The following is a 22,961-nucleotide window of genomic DNA, read 5'->3' on the forward strand; positions in this document are numbered from 1 at the left end:
TTTTTGAGTTGGCATAGATCGAGATTAGGATTTGTCACTCCATGTATCGGAGAAGTATCTCTGGGCCCTCTTGGTAATGCTCATCACTATGAGCCTTGTAAGCAATGTGACTAATGAGTTAGTCACATGATGATGCATTACGGAACGAGTAAAGAGACTTGCTCATGATGAGACTGAACTAGGTGTAATGGTCCCGATGATCGAATCTCGAGTAAGTAACATACCGATGACAAAGGGAACAATGTATGTTGTTATGCGTTTGACCGATAAAGATCTTCATAGAATATGTAGGAACCAATACGAGCATCTAGGTTCCGCTATTTGTTATTGACCGGAGATGTGTCTCGGTCATGTCTACATAGTTCTCGAACCCGTAGGGTCCGCACGCTTAACGTTCGATGTCCATATGCACTATGAGTTATGTGATTTGATCTACCGAAGGTTGTTCGGAGTCCTGGATGTTATCATGGACATGAAGAGGAGTCTTAAAATGGTCAAGACATAAAGATTTATATATTGGAAGGCTACATTCGGACACCGGAATGGTTCAGGTCGTTTCGGATAAGTTTCGGAGTACCGGGGGTTACAGAAACCCCCGTGGAAAGTTATTGGACCTCATGGGCCTAATGGTGGAAGAGAGGAGGTAGGCCAAGGTGTGGCGCGCGCCCCCTAGACCAAACCAAATTGGACTAGGGCTAGGGGCCGGCCCCCTTTCCTTCTCTTCTTCCTCTCCTTCCTTCTTCTCCTACTTGGACTAGGAAAGGGGGAAACCTACTCCTACTAGGAGTAGGATTCCCCCCTTGGGCACGCCCCTTGTGGTAGGCCCTCCTCCTCCTCCCCTCCTTTATATACGGGGGAGGGGGAACCCCATAGACACACAAGTTGATCTTTAGCGGTGTGCGGGGCCCCCTCCACATTTTTCCACCTCGGTCATATTGTCGTAGTGCTTAGGCGAATTCCTACGTCGCTAACTTCATCGTCACCGTTAACACGCCGTCGTGCTGACGCAACTCACCCTCGGCCTCAACTGGATCAAGAGTACGAGGGACGTCATCGAGCTGAACGTGTGCATATCGGGTAGGTGCCATGCGTTCATGACTTGATTGGTTGGATCGTGAAGACGTTCGACTACATCAACCGCGTTACTTAACGCTTCTGCTTTCGGTCTACGAGGGTACGTAGACACACTCTCCCCTCTCGTTTCTATGCATCTCCTAGATAGATCTTGCGTGATCATAGGATTTTTTTTTCAAATTTTGCGTTCCCCTACAGTGGCATCTGAGCCAGGTCTATGCGTAGATGTTATATGCACGAGCGGAACACAAAGAGTTGTGGGAGATAAGAGTCATACTGCTTACCAGCAACATCTTACTTTGATTCGGTGGTATTGTTGGATGAAGCGGCCTGGACCGTCATTACATGTCCGCGTTCATGACACTGGTTCTACCGGCATGCTTCGCACATAGGTGGCTAGCGGGTGTCTGTTTCTCCAACTTTAGTTGAATCGAGTTTGACTACGCCCGGTCCTTGTTGAAGGTTAAAACATCGCACTTGATGACAAATCGTTGTGGTTTTGATGCGTAGGTAAGAACGGTTCTTGCTAGAAGCCCGTAGCAGCCACGTAAAACTTGCAACAACAAAGTAGAGGACGTCTAACTTGTTTTTGCAGGGCATGTTGTGATGTGATATGGTCAAGACGTGATGAGATTTAAATTGTTGTATGAGGTGATCATATTTTGTAACCCTTATCGGCAACTAGCAGGAGCCTTATGGTTGTCGCTTTATTGTATGAAATGCAATCACCATGTAATTGCTTTACTTTATCACTAAGCGGTAGCGATAGTGATTGACGCAATAGTTGGCAAGACGACAACGATGGTACAATGGAGATCTAGGTGTCAAGCCGGTGAAAATTGTGATCATGACGGTGCTTTGGAGATGGATATCAAAGGCACAAGATGATGATGGCCATATCAGATCACTTATTTTGATTACATGTGATGTTTATCCTTTATACATCTTATTTTGCTTAGTACGGCGGTAGCTTTATAAGATTATCTCTCAATAAATTTCAAGGTATAAGTGTTCTCCTTGAGTACGCACTGTTGCCATAGTTCATTGTGCCGAGACACCACGTGATGAGCAGGTGTGCTAAGCTCTACGTTCACATACAACGGCTGCAAGCCAGTTTTGCACAAGCAGAATACTCAGGTTAAACTTGACGAGCCTAGAATATGCAGATATGGCCTCAGAACACTGAGACCGAAGGGTCGAGCGTGAATCATATAGTAGATATGATCAACATAGTGATGTTCACCAATGAAAACTACTCCATCTCACATGATGATCGGACATGGTTTAGTTGATATGGATCACGTGATCAATTAGATGATTAGAGGGATGTCTATCTAAGTGGGAGTTCTTAAGTAATATGATTAATTGATCTTAAGTTTATCATGAACTTAGTCTTGATAGTATTTGCATATCTATGTTGTAGATCAATTGCTCGCGTATAGCTTCCCCGTTTTATTTATGATATGTTCCTAGAGAAAACTATGTTGAAATATGTTAGTAGAAATGATGTAGGCTAACTCCGTGATCTGAGGATTATCCTCAGTGCGGCACAGAAGAATTATGTCCTTGATGCACCGCTAGGTGACGGACCTATTGCCAGAGCAGATCCAAACATTATGAATGTTTGGCAAACTCGGTATGATGACTACTTGATAGTTTAGTGCGCCATGCTTTACAGCTTAGAACCGGGACTTCAAAAATATTTTGAATGCCACAGAGCATATAAGATGTTCCAAGAGCTGAAATTGGTATTTTAGACTCATGCCCGAGTCGAGAGGGATGAGACCTCTGACAAGTACTTTGCCTACAAGATGGAGGAGGATAGGTCAACCAGTGAGCATGTGCTCAGAATGTCTGAGTACTACAACTGCTTGAATCAAGTGGGAGTTAATCTTCTAGATAAGATAGTGATTGACAGAGTTCTCTAGTCACTATCGCCAAGTTACTAGAACTTCGTGATGAACTATAATATGCAAGGGATGATGAAAACGATTTTCGAGCTCTTTGTGATGCTGAAATCAACAAAGGTAGAAATCAAGAAAAGCATCAAATGTTGATGGTTGACAAGACCACTAGTTTCAAGTAAAAGGGAAACGGAAAGAAAGGGAACTTCAAGAAGAATGGCAAGCAAGTTGTCACTCCCACGAAGAAGCCCAAATCTAGACCCAAGCCTGAAACTAAGTGCTTTCACTGCAAAGGAAATGGTCACTAGAAGCGGAACTGCCCCAAATACTTGGCAGATAGGATGGATGGCAAAGTGAACAAAAGTATATATATGATATACGTGATATAGATGTGTAATTTTCTCGTATTCATAGTAGCCCCTGGGTATTTGATAATGGTTCAGTTGCTATGATTAGTAACTCAAAACAGGAGTTACAAATGAACAAAGACTAGTTGAGGGCGAGGTGACGATGTGTGTTGGAAATGATTCCAAAGGTTGATAAGATCACCATAGCACACTCCCTTTACCTTCAGGATTATTGTTGAACCTAAAATAAATATTATCTGGTGTTTGCATTGAGCATAATATGATTGGATCATGTTTATTGCAATACGATTATTCATTTAAGTCAAAGAATAATTGCTATTCTGTTTACATAAATACAACCTTCTGTGGTCATACACCGAAGGTGAATGGGTTATTGAATCTCGATCATAGTGATACACATATTCATGATATTGATGCCAAAAGATGCAAAGTTGATAATGATAGTGCAACTTATTTGTGGCACTGCCATTTAGGTCATATTAGTGTGAAGCGCATGAAGAAACTCCATGCCGATGGGCTTTTGGAATCACTTGATTATGAATACTTGATGCTTGTGAACCATGCCTCATGGGAAAGATGACTAAGACTCCGTTCTCCATAACAATGGAGCGAGCAACAGACTTATTAGAAATAATACATACTAATGTATGCAATCCAATGAGTGTTGAGGCTCGCGGATGGTATCGTTATCTTCTGACCTTCACAGATGATTTGAGCAGATATGAGTATATCTACTTAATGAAACACAAGTCTGAAACGTTTGGATAGTTCAAAGAGTTTCAGAGTGAAGTGGAGAATCATTGTAACAAGAAAATAAAGTTTCTATGATCTGATCGCGGACACAAAATATTTGAGTTACGAGTTTGGCCTTCAGTTGAAACAATGTCGAATAGTTTCGCAACTCACGCCACCTGGAACACCACAGCGTAATGGTGTGTTCGAATCTCGTAACCGTACTTTATTAGATATGGTGCAATCTACAATGTCTCTTACCGATTTACCACTATTGTTTTGGGGTTATGCATTAGAGACAGCTGCATTCGTGTTAAAGAGGGCACCGTCTAAAAATCCGTTGAGATGACACCGTATGAACTATGGTTTAGCAAGAAACCTAAGCTGTCGTTTCTTAAAGTTTGGGGTTGTGATGCTTATGTGAAAAAGTTTCAACCTGATAAGCTAAAACCCAAATCGGAGAAGTGCATCTTCGTAGGATACCCAAAAGAAACTATTGGGTACACCTTCTATCACAGATCTGAAGGCAAGATCTTTGTTGCTAAGAGTGGATCCTTTCTAGAGAAGGAGTTTCTATCGAAAGAAGTGAGTGGGAGGAAAGTAGAACTTGATGAAGTAATTTTACCTTCTCCCAAATTGGAAAGTAGTTCATCACAAAAATCAGTTCCAGTGATGCCTACACCAATTAGTGAGGAAGTTAATGATGATAATCATGAAACTTCAGATCAAGTTACTACCGAACCTCGTAGGTCAACCAGAGTACGGACCGCACCAGAGTGGTACGGTAATCCTATTCTGGTAGTCATGTTACTAGACCATGACGAACCTACGAACTATGAGGAAGCAATGTTGAGCCTAGATTCCGCGAAATGGCTTAAGGCCATGAAATCTAAGATGGGATCCATGTATGAGAACAAAGTATGGACTTTGATTGACTTGCCCTGATGATCGGTGAGCCATTCAGAACAAATGGATCTTCAAGAGGAAGACGGACGCTGGTAGTAGTGTTACTATCTAGAAAGCTCGAATTGTCATAAAAAGGTTTTCGACAAGTTAAGGTGTTGACTACGATGAGATTTTCTCACTCGTATCAATGCTTAAACGTCTATTCGAATCGTGTTAGCAGTTGCCGCATTTTATGAAATATGGCAAATGGATATCAAAACTACATTCCTTAATGCATTTATTAAAGAAGAGTTGTATATGATGCAACCAGAAGGTTTTGTCAATCCTAAAGGTGCTAACAAAGTGTACAAGCTCCAGTGATCCATCTATGGACCGGTGCAAGCTTCTCGGAGTTGTAATATACGCTTTGATGAGTTGATCAAAGCATATAGTTTTATACAGACTTTTGGAGAAGCCTGTATTTACAAGAAAGTGAGTGGGAGCTCTGTAGCATTGCTGATATTATATGTGGATGCCATATTTTTTATCAGAAATGATACTGAATTTCTGGATAGCATAAAAGGAAAATTGAATAAGAATTTTACAATGAAAGACCTCAGTGAAGTTGCTTACATATTGGGCATCAAGATCTATACAGATAGATCAAGACACTTGATAAATTTTTCAATAAGTACATACCATGACAAGTTTTTGAAGTAGTTCAAAATGGAACAGTGAAAGAAGGAGTTCTTGCCTGTGTTGCAAGGTGTGAAGTTGAGTAAAGACTCAAAACCCGGCCACAACAGAAAATAGAAAGAGAATGAAAAGTCATTCCATATGCCTCAGTCATAGGTTCTATAAAGTATGCTATGCTGTGTACTAGACCTATTGTATACCTTAGCATGATTTTGGCAAGGGAGTACAAATAGTGATCTAGGAGTAGATCACTGGATAGCGGTCAAAATTATCCTTAGAGGACTAAGGAAATATTTCTCGGTTATGGAGGTGATAAAATAGTTCGTCGTAAAGAGTTACGTCGATGCAAGCTTTTCACACCGATCTAGATGACTCTAAGTCTCGATCTAGATAAATATTGAAAGTGGGAGCAATTAGCTCGAGTAGCTCCGTGTGGAGTATTGTAGATACCGAAATTTGCAAAATACATACGGATCAGTTGAAACAATGTCGAATAGTTTCGCAACTCACGCCACCTAGAACACCACAGCGTAATGGTGTGTCTGAAAGTCGTAACGATACTTTATTAGATATGGTGTGATCTATGATTTCTCTTACTGATTTACCACTATTGTTTTGGGGTTATGCATTAGAGACAACTACATTTGCGTTCAATAGGGCACCGTCTAAAAATCCGTTGAGATGACACCGTATGAACTGTGGTTTAGCAAGAAACCTAAGTTGTCGTTTCTTAAAGTTTGGGGTTGTGATGCTTATGTGAAAAAGTTTCAGCCTGATATGCTCAAACCTAAATCGGAGAAGTGCGTCTTCATAGGATACCCAAACGAAATTGTTGGGTACACCTTCTATCATAGATCCGAAGGCAAGATCTTTGTTCCTAAGAGTGGATCTTTTCTAGAGAAGGAGTTTCTCTCGAAAGTAGTGAGTGGGAGGAAAGTAGAAATGGATGAAGTAATTGTACCTTCTCCCGAATTGGAAAGTAGTTCATCATAGAAATCAGTTCCAGTGATGCCTACACCAATTAGTGAGGAAGTTAATGATGATGATCATGAAAATTCAGATCAAGTTACTACCGAACCTGGTAGGTCAACCAGAGTACGTTCCACGGTAATCCTATTCTGGAAGTCATGTTACTAGACCATGACGAACCTACGAACTATGAGGAAGCGATGACGAGCCAAGATTCCACGAAATGGCTTAAGGCCATGAAATCTGAGATGGGATCCATGTATGAGAACAAAGTATGGACTTTGAATGACTTGCCAATGATCGGTGAGCCATTCAGAATAAATGGATCTTCCAGAGGAAGACGGACGCTGATAGTAGTGTTACTATCTACAAAGCTCGAATTGTCGCAAAAAGGTTTTCGACAAGTTCAAGGTGTTGATTACGATGGGATTTTCTCGCTCGTATCAATGCTTAAAAGTCTGTATGAATCATGTTAGCAGTTGCCACATTTTATGAAATCTGGCAAATGGATATCAAAACTACATTCCTTAATGCATTTATTAAAGAAGAGTTGTATATGAAGCAACCAGAAGGTTTTGTCAATCCTAAAGGTGCTAACAAAGTGTGCAAGCTCCAATGATCCATCTATGGATTGGTGCAAGCATCTCGGAGTTGGAATGTATGCTTTGATGAGTTGATCAAAGCATATAGTTTTATACATACTTTTGGAGAATCCTGTATTTACAAGAAAGTGAGTGGGAGCTCTATAGCATTTTTGATATTATATGTGGATGACATATTTTTGATCAGAAATGATACTGAATTTCTGGATAGCATAAAAGGATACTTGAATAAGAATTTTTCAATGAAAGAACTCGGTGAAGCTGATTACATATTGGGCATCAAGATCTATACAGATAGATCAAGACGCTTGATAAATTTTTCAATAAGTACATACCTTGACAAGTTTTTCGATTAGTTCAAAATGGAACAGTCAAAGAAGGAGTTCTTGCCTGTGTGGCAAGGTGTGAAGTTGAGTAAAGACTCAAAACCAACCACGACAAAAAATAGAAAGAGAATGAAAAGTCATTCCATATGCCTCAAGTCATAGGTTCAATAAAGTATGATATGCTATGTACCAGACCTATTCTATACCTTAGCATGATTTTGGCAAGGGAGTACAATAGTGATATAGGAGTAGATCACTAGACAACGGTCAAAATTATCCTTAGATGACTAAGGAAATATTTCTCGGTTATGGAGGTGATAAAAGAGTTTGTCGTAAAGAGTTACATCGATGTAAGCTTTTGACACCGATCTAGATGACTCTAAGTCTCGATCTAGATACATACTGAAAGAGGAGCAATTAGCTCGAGTAGCTCCGTGCAGAGTATTGTAGACATAGAAATTTGCAAAACACATACGGATCTGAATGTTGCAGACCGATAGACTAAACTTCTCTCACAAGAAAAACATGATCACTCTTTGGGTGTTAATCACATAGCAATGTGAACTAGATTATTGACCTTAGTAAACCCTTTGGGTATTAGTCACATGAAGATGTGAACTAATCACATAATGATGTGAACTATTGGTGTGGAATCACATGACGATGTGAACTAGATTATTGACTCTAGTGCAAGTGGGAGACTGTAGGAAATATGACCTAGAGGCAATAATAAAGTTGTTGTTTATATTTCCTTATATCATGACAAATGTTTATTATTCATGCTAGAATTGTATTAACAGGAAACTTAGTACACATGTGAATACATAGACAAATAAAGAGACCCTAGTATGCCTCTACTTGACTAGCTCGTTAATCAACGATGGTTAAGTTTCCTAGCCATAGACATGTGTTATCATTTGATGAATGGGATCACATCATTAGAGAATGATGTGATGGACAAGACCCATCCGTTAGCTTAGCACTATGATCGTTTAGTTTATTGCTATTGCTTTCTTCATGACTTATACATGTTCCTCAAACTATGAGATTACGCAACTCCCGAATACCGAAGGAACACCTTGTGTGCTATCAAACGTCACAACATAATTGAGTGATTATAAAGATGTTGTATAGGTGTCTCCGATGGTGTTTGTTGAGTTGGCATAGATCGAGATTTGGATTTGTCACTCCGTGTATCGGAGAGGTATCTCTGGGCCCTCTCGGTAATGCACATCACTATGAGGCTTGCAAGCAATGTGACTAATGAGTTAGTCACGGGATGATGCATTAAGGAACGAGTAAAGAGACTTGCCGGTGATGAGATTGAACTAGGTATAATGATACCACTATCGAATCTCGAGAAAGTAACATACCGATGACAAAGGGAACAACGTATGTTGTTATGAGGTTTGACCGATAAAGATCTTTGTAGAATATGTACGAACCAATATGAGCATCCAGGTTCCACTATTGGTTATTGACTGGATTTGTGTCTCGGTCATGTCTACATAGTTCTGGAACCCGTAGGGCCCGCACGCTTAACATTCGATGACCATATGTATTATGAGTTATGTGATTTGATGTACCGAAGGTTATTCGGAGTCCCGGATGTGATCACAAACATGATGAGGAGTCTCAAAATGGTTGAGACATAAAGATTCATATATTGGAATGCTACATTCGGACACAGGAATGGTTTGGGTCATTTCAGATAAGTTTCGGAGTACCAGGGGTTACCGAAACCCCATGGGAAGTTATTGGGCCTCATGGGCCTAATGGAGGAAGAGAAGAGGCAGGCCAAGGTGTGGCGCGCGCCCCCTAGCCCAAACTGAATTGGACTAGGGCTAGGGGGGCCGGGCCCCCTTCCCTTCTCTTCTTCCTCTCCTTCCTTCTTCTCCTACTTGTACTAGGAAAGGGGGAAACCTACTCCTACTAGGAGTAGGATTCCCCCCTTGGGCACTCCCCTTGTGGCCGGCCCTCCTCCTCCTCCCCTACTTTATATACGGGGGAGGGGGCACCCCATAGACGCACAAGTTGATCTTTAGCCGTGTGCAATGCCCCCCTCCACAGTTTTCCACCTCAGTCATATTGTCGTAGTGCATAGACAAAGCCCTGCGTCGGTAACTTCATCATCACCATCAACACGCCGCCACGCTGACGCAACTCACCCTTGGCCTCAACTGGATGAAGAGTACGAGGGACGTCACTGAGCTGAACGTGTGCAGATCATGGAGGTGTTGTGCGTTTGGTACTTGATCGGTTGGATCGCGAAGACGTTCAACTACATTAACAACGTTAATTAATGCTTCCGCTTTTGGTCTATGAGGGTACGTAGACACACTATCCCCTCTCATTGCTATACATCTCCTAGATAGATCTTGCTTGATCGTAGGATTTTTTTTGAAATACGGCGTTCCCCAACAAAATTCTAGGGGTCATTTGACCTTTTAAAGACATTTAAGTGATTTTCTAGCCATCTAATGACCGTAATTGAAATTTGAACAACATCTACATGCAACACCTAACCATAACGGTTTGAAAAATCATATTTGTGTACTTATGTGTGAGTTAATTCCATGTGCAGTAAATTAGAAGGAATTTTCAAACATATTGGTCTCACGCCATGGACACATGCATATGTATGCATGGAGTTCCATGGAATTTTAATTCCAAAAAAATTAAAAATGATCAGAAAAGCATGAAACCTTGCTTGATGTAATGTCATGCCACCAAGATGATGTGGTAAACAAATTGGCATGTGTGACAAAAGTTTGGACGCACACCCCTCATAAACCTAAGCAACTCACTAGAAGGCTCATGGTTCCAAGAGGGAACAATGCATGTTTGATGATGAACATGAGATAGTTTCCTCTTACGGCCTTCAAACTTTATTCTACGTTTAATGTGCACTACTACAACAGTACTGTGAAAATTTGCATAATTCTAGTGGTCACTTGACATTTTAAAGACATTTAATTGATTTTCTAGCCATTTAATGACCGTAATTCAAATTTGAACTACATCTACATGCAACGCCTAACCAAAACGGTTTGAAAAATCAGATTTGTGTACTTGTGTGCGAGTTAATTCCATCTGCAGTAAATTAGAAGGAGTTTTCAAACATATTGGTCTCACGGCATGGGCACATGCATGGAGTGCCATGGCATTTTAATTCCAAAAAATTTAGAAATGATGAGAAAAACATGAAACCTTGCTTGATTTAATGTCATGCCACCAAGATGATGTGGTGAAAAAATTGGCATGTTTGATGAAAGTTTGGACACACACCCCTCACAAACCGGAGCAACTCACTAGCAAGTTCATGGTTCCGAGAGGGAATAATGCATGTTTGATGAGGAACATGAGATAGCTTCCTCTTACGGCCTTCAATTTTTTTCTACATTTAACGTGCACTAATGCAACTACATCTACGAGGAAAATTTCAAGGGTCATTTGACCTTTTAAGGACATTTAAGTGATTTTCTAGCTATTTAATGACCATATTTCAAATTTGAACTACAGCTACATGCAACGCCTAACCATAACGGTTTGAAAAATCATATTTTTGTATACTTGTGTGTGAGTTAAAAAATCATTAGATGATGTAAATATCTGGTGTTCAAAAAAGAAAATGTAAAGATCTAGCAAGACAACCGGCCCCCACACGATTGGCACTCTATCTCGTGGCTCGAGGTTTGGTAGGTGAGTGGCGGGGATCATTAGCCAGACACAGTTCTGTATTGGAAACTGTCGGCTATTATGTTCACACACGGATTTTGCTACAGGAGTCATGTCTAATTCAAACTACATAGTACTCGTAAATTCCGGCGACTGGCGTGTGTACTGTCCCCATCGATCTAGATTCCGGCCGCCCATAAATACTACCTTGCTCACACCGTCCTGCCTGCATTCTCATCGACATCATCCCGTCGCTCGCCCTCTCTCTCTCTCAAATCTCTACCATGGCACCGCCGGTCTGCCCACGCGCCAACGAGTAGTCGCCGCCCCCCGAGGACGCTCACTCGAGTAGCAGCGACGAGGACCCCTACGCATCGCCGGACGAGGTTACGCCGGACCCCCCAACTTTGGATTGGTTTTGGGGCCAGTACAATCTTTGTGTGTGGAAGTCGCTGCCGCCAGCTGAGAAAGCCAGGCAAGTGGTGTTCAAGAAGGAGATGGCAGAGGAGGAAGCCAAGTACCAGGCGGCCTGTGAAGCCCATGATGCCGTCTGGAAAAAGGAGGCGGCGGAGCATTGGGGGCAGGTGCGTCGTCGTGCCGATGAGGTGTACGAAGACAGGTACTTCGCAAGGATGGTCATAGGCGCTGGGCGCCTCATCGCTGCATGGAGGTGGGCCGATAACCTCCAGCGTGCCATCGACGAGGAGGTCCGATGGGCGCCCAACGAAATGGCAAGATTGTTTCCGCGCGTCCACCAGCAAGAGGCAGATTGATACGTCAAGCGCTGCGAGGCGGAGGAGGCGGAGTACTGCCTCTGAACTGGGAAGACTTCGCGCACCAGGGAGCTGCTGGCAAGGGGCTGCCGGAATACTGGCCCTAGGAGGGATTATTAGTTTTAGTATTGTTCCTTTTCAATTTTATGCATTGTACCTAGTAGTTAAGTATCATCACATATATGTGATGATGTTATATATATATATAAATAAATAAATAAATAAGTAAATATATTCTGTGATATATATATATATATTATGAATTCCATTTTCTATCTGTTTTGTATACTAATTTGAATCTAGCTGTTATCATCCACATATACAGAATGGAAAGCATATATACACACATTGAAACAGAACATATAAGAATGGAAAATAGAGTACACACATTGAAACAGAGGAATAAACAGAGCAATACTATGATTGATGTGAATACATAGCTATCCATGATGAAACGACTCAAAAAAATAAAACACGTCCATGAGACCATGACTAGCAGCCCTTGCCTATGGTAGCTCTTGGCTCTGCCTGAACTCGTGCAGGCGTTCGTCCAAGCGGTCGACACGCTCGTGGTACATCTGGAGCGCGACCTCAAGCTCCAAGTTAGCTATTTCATCGACCCTTCCTTTAATATTATTCTATTTAATGCAAGAGTAAGGATATACGTCTTGTTCTTTAGTGTTGAGATAGAATGACTGTAGACCCACCAGCTCGAGGATGCGACGTCCATGTTCCTCTACTGCACCCAGGTGGACAACCAGGCCAAGGAGGCGGTCGAGCCTACAGACTAGCGCGTTGGCATCCAACAGGCCGCGGACAAGGCGAATGGCGCCACCCATGCGGACGGCGGTGTGGGTGTCCGATGCAAGTATGGTGCGGCCGGCCTCTGGTGCAAGACGGCACTGAGGGCCTCTGCCCACTCCTTGCGAGGAATGGTGATGTAGGGTAGAGGCCCTATAGCCCGATCTTTCACGAAAGGAGTGGATCCCGGGGAAAAACATGAAGAACACGAGGATGAATGGGAGGAAAACACAAAAGGAAATCACCAAACCGACACGAATAAGTCACACATGGGCTAGATCCTCGAGTACATAGAGCGATACACGAATCCACAGACAACTAGGGATGATACACGGTAACCGGTTCTTCTCCGTGAGGAGGTCTTGAATCCACAAGGGGATCTTCTACGCAAGGAGGTCTTGAATCCAAGGTGGATCTTCTCCGAAGAGGGGTCGCGGTCTCTCTCGAGGAGTAGATCCGATATGGATGAGCAATGCTCTATCTCTAAAATGAGCTAAACCAGTGCTAACCCTAGCTAGGATGAATGGGGGTCTATTTATAGTCTAAGTGCAAATGGGGGCGAAGTGAAGGGGTACATGGGCCTCGGGCCCGGACACTGTGCGCAGACAGGTACCGGACGTCCGGTGGGGACCGGTCGTCCGGTGTCTCAGGAGCTGCCGGACGTCCGGTGTCCTCCGGTCGTCCGCTGGTTCTGCTCTGTGATGGGGGTGCCGGACGTCCGGAGGCTCCGGACTTCCGCTGACTTCGGCTCGGGTGTGGTCGCGCCGGTCGTCCGGTCGGGGCCGGACGTCCGCTCATTGGCCTCGGGTGCAGGGGCACCGGTCGTCCGGTCTGGACCGGTCGTCTGCTCGTTTGCTTCGGGTGTCGGGGCACCGGTCGTCCGGTCTGGACCGGACGTCCGCTGGTGTCACACCCTAGCCAGTTCAAGCATTAGAGTGTGCATCATGTTTAAATTTATCTTAAATTTGAAATGAGGATGACAGAACCCCCAGCACCCCCCTGGAACAACTAGGGTTTACTAAAAACTTTTTCAATGAACCTGAAATGCCCTTCTAAAAAGCCCACCCTTTTTGTTTTGGGTTAAAACCTTTGACAAAAATGGTGCACATTTTTCTAGGACATCTTAAGGTCATTGTATTAATTCTTATAGTATTTGCATTTGGGCATTTAAATGCTATAAAATATTTTAAATGCTCAAATAATCATAAACCAAAATGTTTGCTGTTGGATATATTCTAAGCAGTAGCCATGATTAATTTTATGATTTATGGAAATGCCCTGGCATTTTTAATAAAGCCCTGAAGTTACAAAAATAATAGAATAAATAAAAAACAGAAAAGGAGAGAGAGAAGAAACTCACCTGGCGCAGCCCACCGAGCCCACCGGCTCGGCCCAGTCCACTGGCACCTGCCAGTCGTCCTCCTCCTCCCGCCAGGAGGATGAGAAGCGTGTGGCCGGCGCCCGCGGCCACACGCCGGCCACCTCCTGCTTCCACTGACGCCCTGGACGCGCCTATGAGTGCCACGCACTCCCCCACGCCCCTCTCTTTCTCCCCACTCTCCCCGTGGCCTCTTCCCCTCTCTGGCTCTCTCCCCCTTTCTGGCCGAGCGCAACTGTCACCGCTGACAAGCACCAGCGCAGCCACCGCCATCCACTCGCTGCCTCGCCGTGCCAAGAAGCACCGCCGTCATCCGCTGCTTCGCCTTGACCTATCCCCGAGCGCTCGCTCGCCCCGGAGACGCTGCACCGAGCTCGTCTTCAACCTCGGTCGCCAGAGATCCCCCTCGCCGCCCCGCTCGCTCCAGCCCTTTCCCAAGCTCACCGTTTGCTTCCCTGCAACCGCTGTGAGCTCCGCCACCGTTTCCCCCTCTCCTCGCGCTCGTCTGCGTCCTCTAACCAGCACGGCCATCGAAGCCGAAGCTCGCCGCCACCACCACATGTTGCCATCATGGCCACAGCCACGTTGGGTGGCAACCGAGCACGCCTTCGTCTTCCACACACTCGCAGGAGCCCGTAGCACCCACGCACGCCCCTCGCCGTGCCTACTAACGACTAGTTCAACCTCACCCGAGCTCCGGCCGCCGCCAAGGTCGACGCCGGCGACGTTTCCGGGCAACCCAGCTCCACCTACTGCCACCACTCAACGCGACTCACTCCCCGCAACACGTAGATGTTCTCCGCCGTCCTTTTGGTCGTGAAGTGCAAAACCCGAGCCCTCCGCCGCGTCTGGCCTCGCCGGCGGCTAAACGCTAGCGAGTTTGACTCTGTTTGACCCCGTGTGGGCCCAGGTTGACCTCCCCCCCTGAGTCTATGACAGTTGGGGCCGGCCTGCTAATTAGTTTAGGATTAGTTTTAACTAATTTTAATTAGTTTAGTCACTGACATGTGGGCCCAGGCCCCACTGACAGTTAATTAGCACTAATATAATTCTGATAATTAGCTGAGACACTAACAGACAGGGCCCACCAGTCAGGTTTGACCTGGCCGACCCAGTTGACCCGCTGACGTCACACCTATGTCATGCTGACGCATTAATTCAATTACTGGAATTATTCTTATATAGGAAATTCCAGAAAATAGCCAAAACTTCTAAAAATCATAGAAAATCAACCATAGCTCCAAATCAAACAAGTTATATATGAAAAATGATCAGAAAAATTCAATCTATCCATCTGTAATGGTTTCATGCATGACAAAACAAGTTAACCTTGCTGTTTAAGCAGAATAAGATAATACACTAATAAGGCTATTTTAAATGAGCTAACATTTGAATCTTTGATTCAAATGAGCTCATTCCTTTCTGTTTTAGCTTGCATTAGGCCAAGACACTTTCATTTTGCCATGTCATAGCATGCATCATATTGTTGCATATTGTCATGTGTTGATCATGTTCGGTGTGTCTTTCGTGGTAGGTTCTGCCTCCAAGGATAACCCCGAGTATCCGTCTGAAGGGCAGTACCCTACTACCACTACAACAGGCAAGCAACCCATTGATCATTCCGATACAAACCCATGTCCTTGCTTCTGCTCTTGTTTACTGCATTAAGACAACGTGATTCAAACTGCTGTGTGCTACGGTAGTTGAACCCTTATCCTCTGCATGACCTGTCATTGCCACAGTAACTAGATGAAACCCACTAGCATGTGTAGGAGTTGATTGAGCCATGTTTGTGTTTCCTACCTTGCTATGCCTGCTATGCTTAGAGTTGTGTCAGGTCTGGTTCATCTGGGTGATGGGCTAGAGTGAAATGATTATGTCGGTAATGTGAGGGATGTGTTGAACATGTTTTGGTAAAGGTATCGATGAGAGGACATGTAGGAGTACATGGTGGGTTGTTTCATTGAGGCCGTCCATAAGAACTGAGATCTGTATGTGTGATTTTAAGAATCAGCTACTACCATGCATTGGGATCCTTAATTGACCCTCTCGGCTTCTTAATCATCCTAGTACTCTGTCCAGGAGTTGCAATTAGTTTCTGGTGTTTGTAGGTTATGTGTTGGCGGCCGTGCGTAGCGCTGACCCTAGGGGTGGGCTATGTTGTGGTAGATACACCGTGGCACGGTGTACCGAGTCACCCGTTTGGTGTCTCAGGAACCCTGTTCACATCGTTCGGGGCCGTATGTGGAAACCTCGGCCGGACTCCCTGCGGATGGAACCTGGATAGGCGATAAACCTGGACTAGAGGCTTGAGTGCTTAGGTAGGCCGTGGCCGACACCCTCGTTGGGCTTCCACTTGAAGGTTGCCGAGTACATGTCATGTAAACGGCGGTAAGTGGTGAAAGCGTGTATGAAGAAGTACACCCCTGCAGGGTATAAACTATTCGAATAGCCGCGTCCGCGGTAAAGGACTACTTGGTTTCCTATACAGTTCATAGACAAGCTAATGGATACTACTAAAAGACTCAAGATAAGTGTGAGTACCGAGGATGGCCCTCTCGTAGGATGACGAGGGAGAATCCCCGGTGGAGTATTGTGTTGGTGATTAGTGGACTCGTGTGCGAAAAACTATTTTACTAGTGGAGTTCCATAGGATAGCTTAGCCAAGAGTCAAAGCTGGCTTGCTGCAATAACTCCACCACCTTCTTGAGAATGAGCATGTATAGTAGGTTCTGATGTAAGACTTGCTTAGTACCTTTGTACTCATGTTTGCTTAATTACTGTTTTCAGATGACAACACCGCCCCCTCCGATGGGTTTTATGTAGACCTTGATGTCGACGAGTGACTAGCCACCTAGGTGGTGATCCTGGCCATAGAGGGGCCTATGTAGATAGACAGGCTTCGAGAAGCCTTCTTGCTTTCTAGTGTCTGTACTCAGACTATTTGCTTCTGCATGTGCTTGTATGCTTGTATGACTTGAGTGTTGGGTCATGTGACCCCTACCTATATGAACATGTTATGTATGGCTCTATGGAGCCTTTAAATAAATTACTTGAGTTGTAGAGTTTTGTTGTGATGCCATGTTGTATTTACTCATATCAGGCATATTGTGTGTATGATTGAAATGCTTGGTATGAGTGGGATCCGACAATCTAGTTGTTTATCCTTGGCAGCCTTTCTTATGGGGAAATGTAGTCTAGTGTTTCTCGAGCCATAGTAGTCCGTTACAGCCCGGTTCACCGGAGTCCTGCTAGCCCAGCACTACTGCTCAGGACACTTCACTGGCCGGCTTGTGTTTCACTTCGTTCCTATGTCTGTCCCTTCGGGGAAATGTCACGCGGTGACATCCGGAGCCCTGCCTAGCCTGCTACAGCCTGGGTTCCCTGGAGTCCTGTTAGCCCAGTGCTACAGCCTGGATTCACTCGCTGATGACCGACATGCTCGATGTGATCGTGTATGCCTGTCTCCATAGGTCTGCGCCCTTTGGGTTCACGACTAGCCATGTCGGCCCGGGTTCTCTGTGATATGGATGCTAGCGACACTATCATATACGTGAGCCAAAAGGCACAAACGGTCCCGGGCCATGGTAAGGTGACACCCGTGGGAATATCGTGCGTGAGGCCGCAATGTGATATGAGGTGTTACCAGCTAGATCGATGTGACTTGGAATCGGGGTCCTGACAGCTGGCTGGGACTCGGCAGATGCTTCAGGCACCGGACGTCCGGTCCCGGCCGGTCGTCCGATGGCTGGGACTTCTCCGGCAGCCCTTCTTCTTCTTCTTCGTCTTCTCGTCCATCTTCCTCTTCTTCTTGTCCTTGCTCCTTAGCATCTCCATTGTACCTGAGTATGCACAAAGTATCCATATGAGGTAGTAGCCATGCTTCATGTGCATCGAAGTGGAATTGTGAGAGGAGAGATGTCACCTCGGTTTCAAGGGCTCTTGCACGTGATCGAGTCATGGGTCCGGTAGGCACTTGATGAGACGATGGTAGGTCCATGGGGATGACCTTGGGATGCTCCGCATCATCTCCCCTCCCTTGGGTAAGATCCGTCCTCAGATCAAAATCTTCATCACCATGGAAGGGAGAGAGATCTTTGACGTTGAAGATGTCGCTCACGTTGTACTTGTCGCGCGGGAGGTCGATCTTGTAAGCGTTGTCGTTGTAGCGTGCAAGCACCTTGAAGGGTCCATCCGTTCATGGTCGAAGCTTGGATTTGCGTTCTTGTGGGAAGCGGTCCTTGCGAAGGTGTAGCCACACTTGATCACCAATGTTGAAGACCATATGATGCTTGTTGAAGTTGAGCTTGGTCGCAAGGCGTTGAACTTGGCTCTTGATGGTGTTTCTTGTATCTTCATGCATCTTCTTGAGATGTGTCACACGTGCACTTGCGTCCAAATTGATGCGCTCTTGGAGTGGTAGAGGAAGAATGTCCAATGGTGACAATGGGTTGAATCCGTAAATGACCTCAAAAGGCGACTTGCCGGTTGTTGAGTGTCTTTCTCGGTTGTGGGCGAACTCGACGATAGGTAGGCACTCCTCCCACTCATTGATGTTCTTCTTGATGAGTACTCAAAGTAGAGCAGAGAGTGTGCGGTTTGTCACCTCCGTTTGGCCGTCGGTTTGAGGATGGTACGCCGTGGAGAAGAGTAGCTTGATTCCGAGCTTGGCGCATAGGGTCTTCCAAAAGTAGCTAAGGAACTTGACGTCACGTTCCGAGACAATTGTCTTTGGCACACCATGGAGATGCAATATTTCCCTCCAAAAGAGATTAGCAACATGTGAAGCATCGTCTATCTTGTGACAAGGAATAAAATGTGCCATTTTGGAGAAACGATCCACAACGACAAATATGGAATCTTTCCCATCGCGAGTTTGTGGCAAACCAAGTACAAAGTCCATGCTTATGTCCTCCCAAGGTTGGTATGGAATTGGTAAAGGCATATAGAGACCATGAGATTGAGCTTTTGACTTAGCTTTGCGGCATGTCAAACATCGGTTGGTGAAGCGATTGACGTCCCGAAACATCTTTGGCCAAAAGTAGCTCTTCGAGAGCGTGGCGAACGTCTTGTCGCATCTGAAATGTCCCATTAATCCTCCTCCATGCGATTCCTGCAAAAGCAATAAACGAAGGGACGACTTGGGGATGCAAAGTTGGTTAGCTCTCATAAGATAGCCATCTTTGATGTAATAGCGTTCCCACGATGTATGCGACAAACACTTGGCATAAGGAGTGGCAAAAGTCTCATCATGCGCATACAATTCTTTGATATGCTCGAAGCCAATGACATCTAACTCAAGTTGCGTGACTAGCATGCATATGCGGGAAAGAGCATCCGCTACGATGTTTTCTTTACCCTTGATATACTTAATGACATAGGGAAAAGACTCAATGAATTCACTCCATTTAGCATGACGCTTGTTCAACTTAGTTTGACCCTTGCGATACTTGAGGGTCTCATGATCGGTATGAATGATAAACTCATGGGGATGAAGGCAATGTTCCCATTCATGTAAAACACAGACTAAAGCATATAGCTATTTGTCATAGATGGGATAATTGAGTTGCGCTCCAGAAAGTTTCTCACTAAAGTAAGCTATGGGGCGCTTCTCTTGCGTTAACACACCTCCTATGCCATTAATGCTAGCATCACAATGAATCTCAAAAGGCTTGTCGAAGTTGGGTAAAGCAAGCACGGGAGCATGAGTAAACAAATTCTTAAGCTCATTGAATGCGGTATCGTGGGATGGACCCCAAACAAAAGGCACATTCTTCTTGCTCAAAGCATGTAAAGGCGAAGCAATGGTGCTAAAATCCTTCACAAAGCGACGATAGAAACCCGCAAGACCAAGAAAACTACACACTTGAAGCAAGTTGGTTGGTTGCGGCCAAGTCTTAATAGCATTGATCTTGGACTCATCTACATGAACACCCTTAGAAGGGACCACAAAACCCAAGAAAACGAGCTTATCAACACCAAAAAGGCATTTCTCCATATTAGCATAGAGACGCTCTTTCCTAAGAGTTTGCAAAACGGTGCGGACATGGGTGACATGCTCTTGGATAGATTTGCTAAACACAAGAATGTCATCGAAGTAAACCACAACAAATATACCAATGTAAGGGCGAAAGACATGATTCATAAGGCGCATAAAAGTGCCCGGTGCTTCCGAGAGACCCATAGGCATGACTAACCACTCATACAAACCAAACTAGGTTTTGAATGCGGTTTTCCATTCATCACCCTCTTGTATGCGGATTTGATAGTAACCACTCTTAAGATCGATTTTGGAAAATATAGTGGCACCACTAAGCTCATCTAGCATATCATCTAGGCGTGGAATGGGATACCTATAACGAACGGTGATAGCATTGATAGGTCTACAATCGGAGCACATGCGAAAGCTACCGTCATGTTTTGGCACAAGAATGACCGGTACGGCACAAGGGCTCAAATTTTCACGCACATGACCATGGTCTATGAGATGCTTTACTTGCCTTTGAATTTCTTTGGTTTCTTCGGGGTTGACGCAGTAGGGAGATTTGTTCGGAAGTGGTGCTTCGGGGATGAGGTCGATGCGGTTCTCAATGCCTCGTAGTGGAGGTAGTCCCGAAGGTAGCTCATCGGGGAAAACATCTTGAAATTCCTGCAAAAGAGAAGACAACACTAGAGGAAAAGTGTGAGCAGTGTTAGTTTGTGGTGTGTTGTCCTTGCACACGAGGAAGTAGTGTAGGACACTAGATGGGTTCTCACACACTTCTCTCATCTCACGTTTGGTGGCAAATAGAACGAAGTTCTTGTTTTCGCTCATCGTGGAGGCACTCAATTTGGGCCTGTGGCGCTCACTTTCTTTTTGGTGGCTCACTCTCTCACCATTCTCTCCACGATGGTTGGCTTGCTTATCGGCGATCACTTGGCTTGGAGACATAGGTCATAACACAAACTCCTTTCCTTGCATCTTGAAGCTATAGTGGTTGGTACGCCCATTGTGGATGACTCTTCTATCGAATAGCCATGGTCGTCCAAGGAGAAGATGGAAAACGGTCATTGGGATGACGTCGCACTCCAAGGTGTCTTCGTAGGCGCCGATTTTGAAAGAGACTTGTACTCGGTGCTCGACTTGGATGGTACCAGAGTCACTAAGCCATTGCACTTTGTATGGATGTGGATGCTTCGTCTTGGGCAATTGGAGCTTGGAGAAAAGTTCTTCACTTGCGAGATTGTGACAACTCCCTCCATCGATGATGACCTTGACGGATCGTCCATTGATGCCGGCCTTGGTGTGGAATATGGTGCATCTTTGGTCTTCTTCTTGGTGATGTTGGAGAGTCTAGACTTTGGAGACAACAAGTGCAGGACTTGAGTCTTCATCACAAAAGACTTGTTCTTCTTCATTGTTCACTTCGCGGTGCATGGCCACTTGCTCAAGGGCTTCCATTTCTCCTTTGCTCATGGAATCATAAGTGCCATCGTCATTGAAGATCATTGTGCGCTTGTTGGTGCACTCAGAGGACTTGTGGCCTCGGCCTCCGCAAGTGAAACACTTGAGGGAACTCGTCTTGACGGTCTCATCGGTTGGGGTAGATGATGATGAAGCTCTCAGCTTGAAGTTGCTCGTAGGAGGATGACTTGTAGTTGCTGAAGCTTTCTTGGAAGTCGGCTTGTTGATGCTGGAAGTAGACGTTCTTGTAGTCGGTGTTGGAGTCTTTGAAGCTTGGTTATTGGAGAAGCCATAGGACTTGGATGAGAACTTGGCGTACTTGAAGTCATCTTGCACTTGGCGTTTCGCTTTGGTAGCTTGGTGCACAAGCTCGATGAGATTTGAGTATGGTTGGAAGTCGGCGATCTTCTTGATGGGATGATTGAGTCCATTCAAGAAACGTGCCATAGTTTGCTCATCATCTTCCGTCACATTGGCTCTTATCATTGCAATCTCCATCTCCTTGTAGTATTCTTCAACGCTCTTTGTTCCTTGCTTGAGTTGTTGGAGTTTCTTGAAGAGGTCGCGGTTGTAGTAGGTAGGCACGAAGCGTGCTCTCATGACATCCTTCATTTGTGCCCAAGTAGTGATGGGTGGATCACCTCTTGCCTCGCGGCGCTCAATGACTTGTTCCCACCAAATGAGGACATAGTCTTGGAACTCAAGGGATGCCATCGCGATCTTCTTATCTTCTTCATAATTGTTCAAACGGAATATCTTGTCAACTTTCAATGCCCATGCAAGGTATTCTTCGGGGTCGTTGCTTCCGTTGAACTTGGGCATGGTGAACTTGAGCTTGCCGTAGCGTTGCTCTTCATTGTGTTGGGGTCGGGGATGATGACGCGCATGTTTTAGATGATTGTCCAACTCGTGGTTCTCTTGACGCGGAGGGTTGTCAACCTCGTGTTGCTCTTGTCGTGGAAGAGTCCCATTGTCTTCATGCTCTTGGTTAACTTGATGGTCTTGGCGAGCTTGTGGAGGAACGTGTCGAGCTCGAGGGGGAACTAGACGATGCATGCGAGCTTGAAATCGTCGTTCATGAAGTTCTTTGCGAAGTGCTTCCTCTTCTTCACGGGCTTGTCGGCCTCGGTCGGCAATGGCTCGACTCGCATCACGTAGAGCTTGTTGCGCCTCAAGTGCTTGAGCATCATGGAGTTGTTGTTCTTGACGTTGAGCCTCGGTATTTTGTGCATTTTGGTGTAGACGCGCGCGTTCTTCCTCTTCATGTTGGTGTTGTTGTTGCCCTTCTCGAGCTAGCGCAAAGGCTTCTTCGGCTTGACGTCATCGGTGCT

This window comes from Triticum dicoccoides, chromosome 2A, assembly GCF_002162155.2.
Source record: "Triticum dicoccoides isolate Atlit2015 ecotype Zavitan chromosome 2A, WEW_v2.0, whole genome shotgun sequence".
Classification (NCBI taxonomy): domain Eukaryota; kingdom Viridiplantae; phylum Streptophyta; class Magnoliopsida; order Poales; family Poaceae; genus Triticum; species Triticum dicoccoides.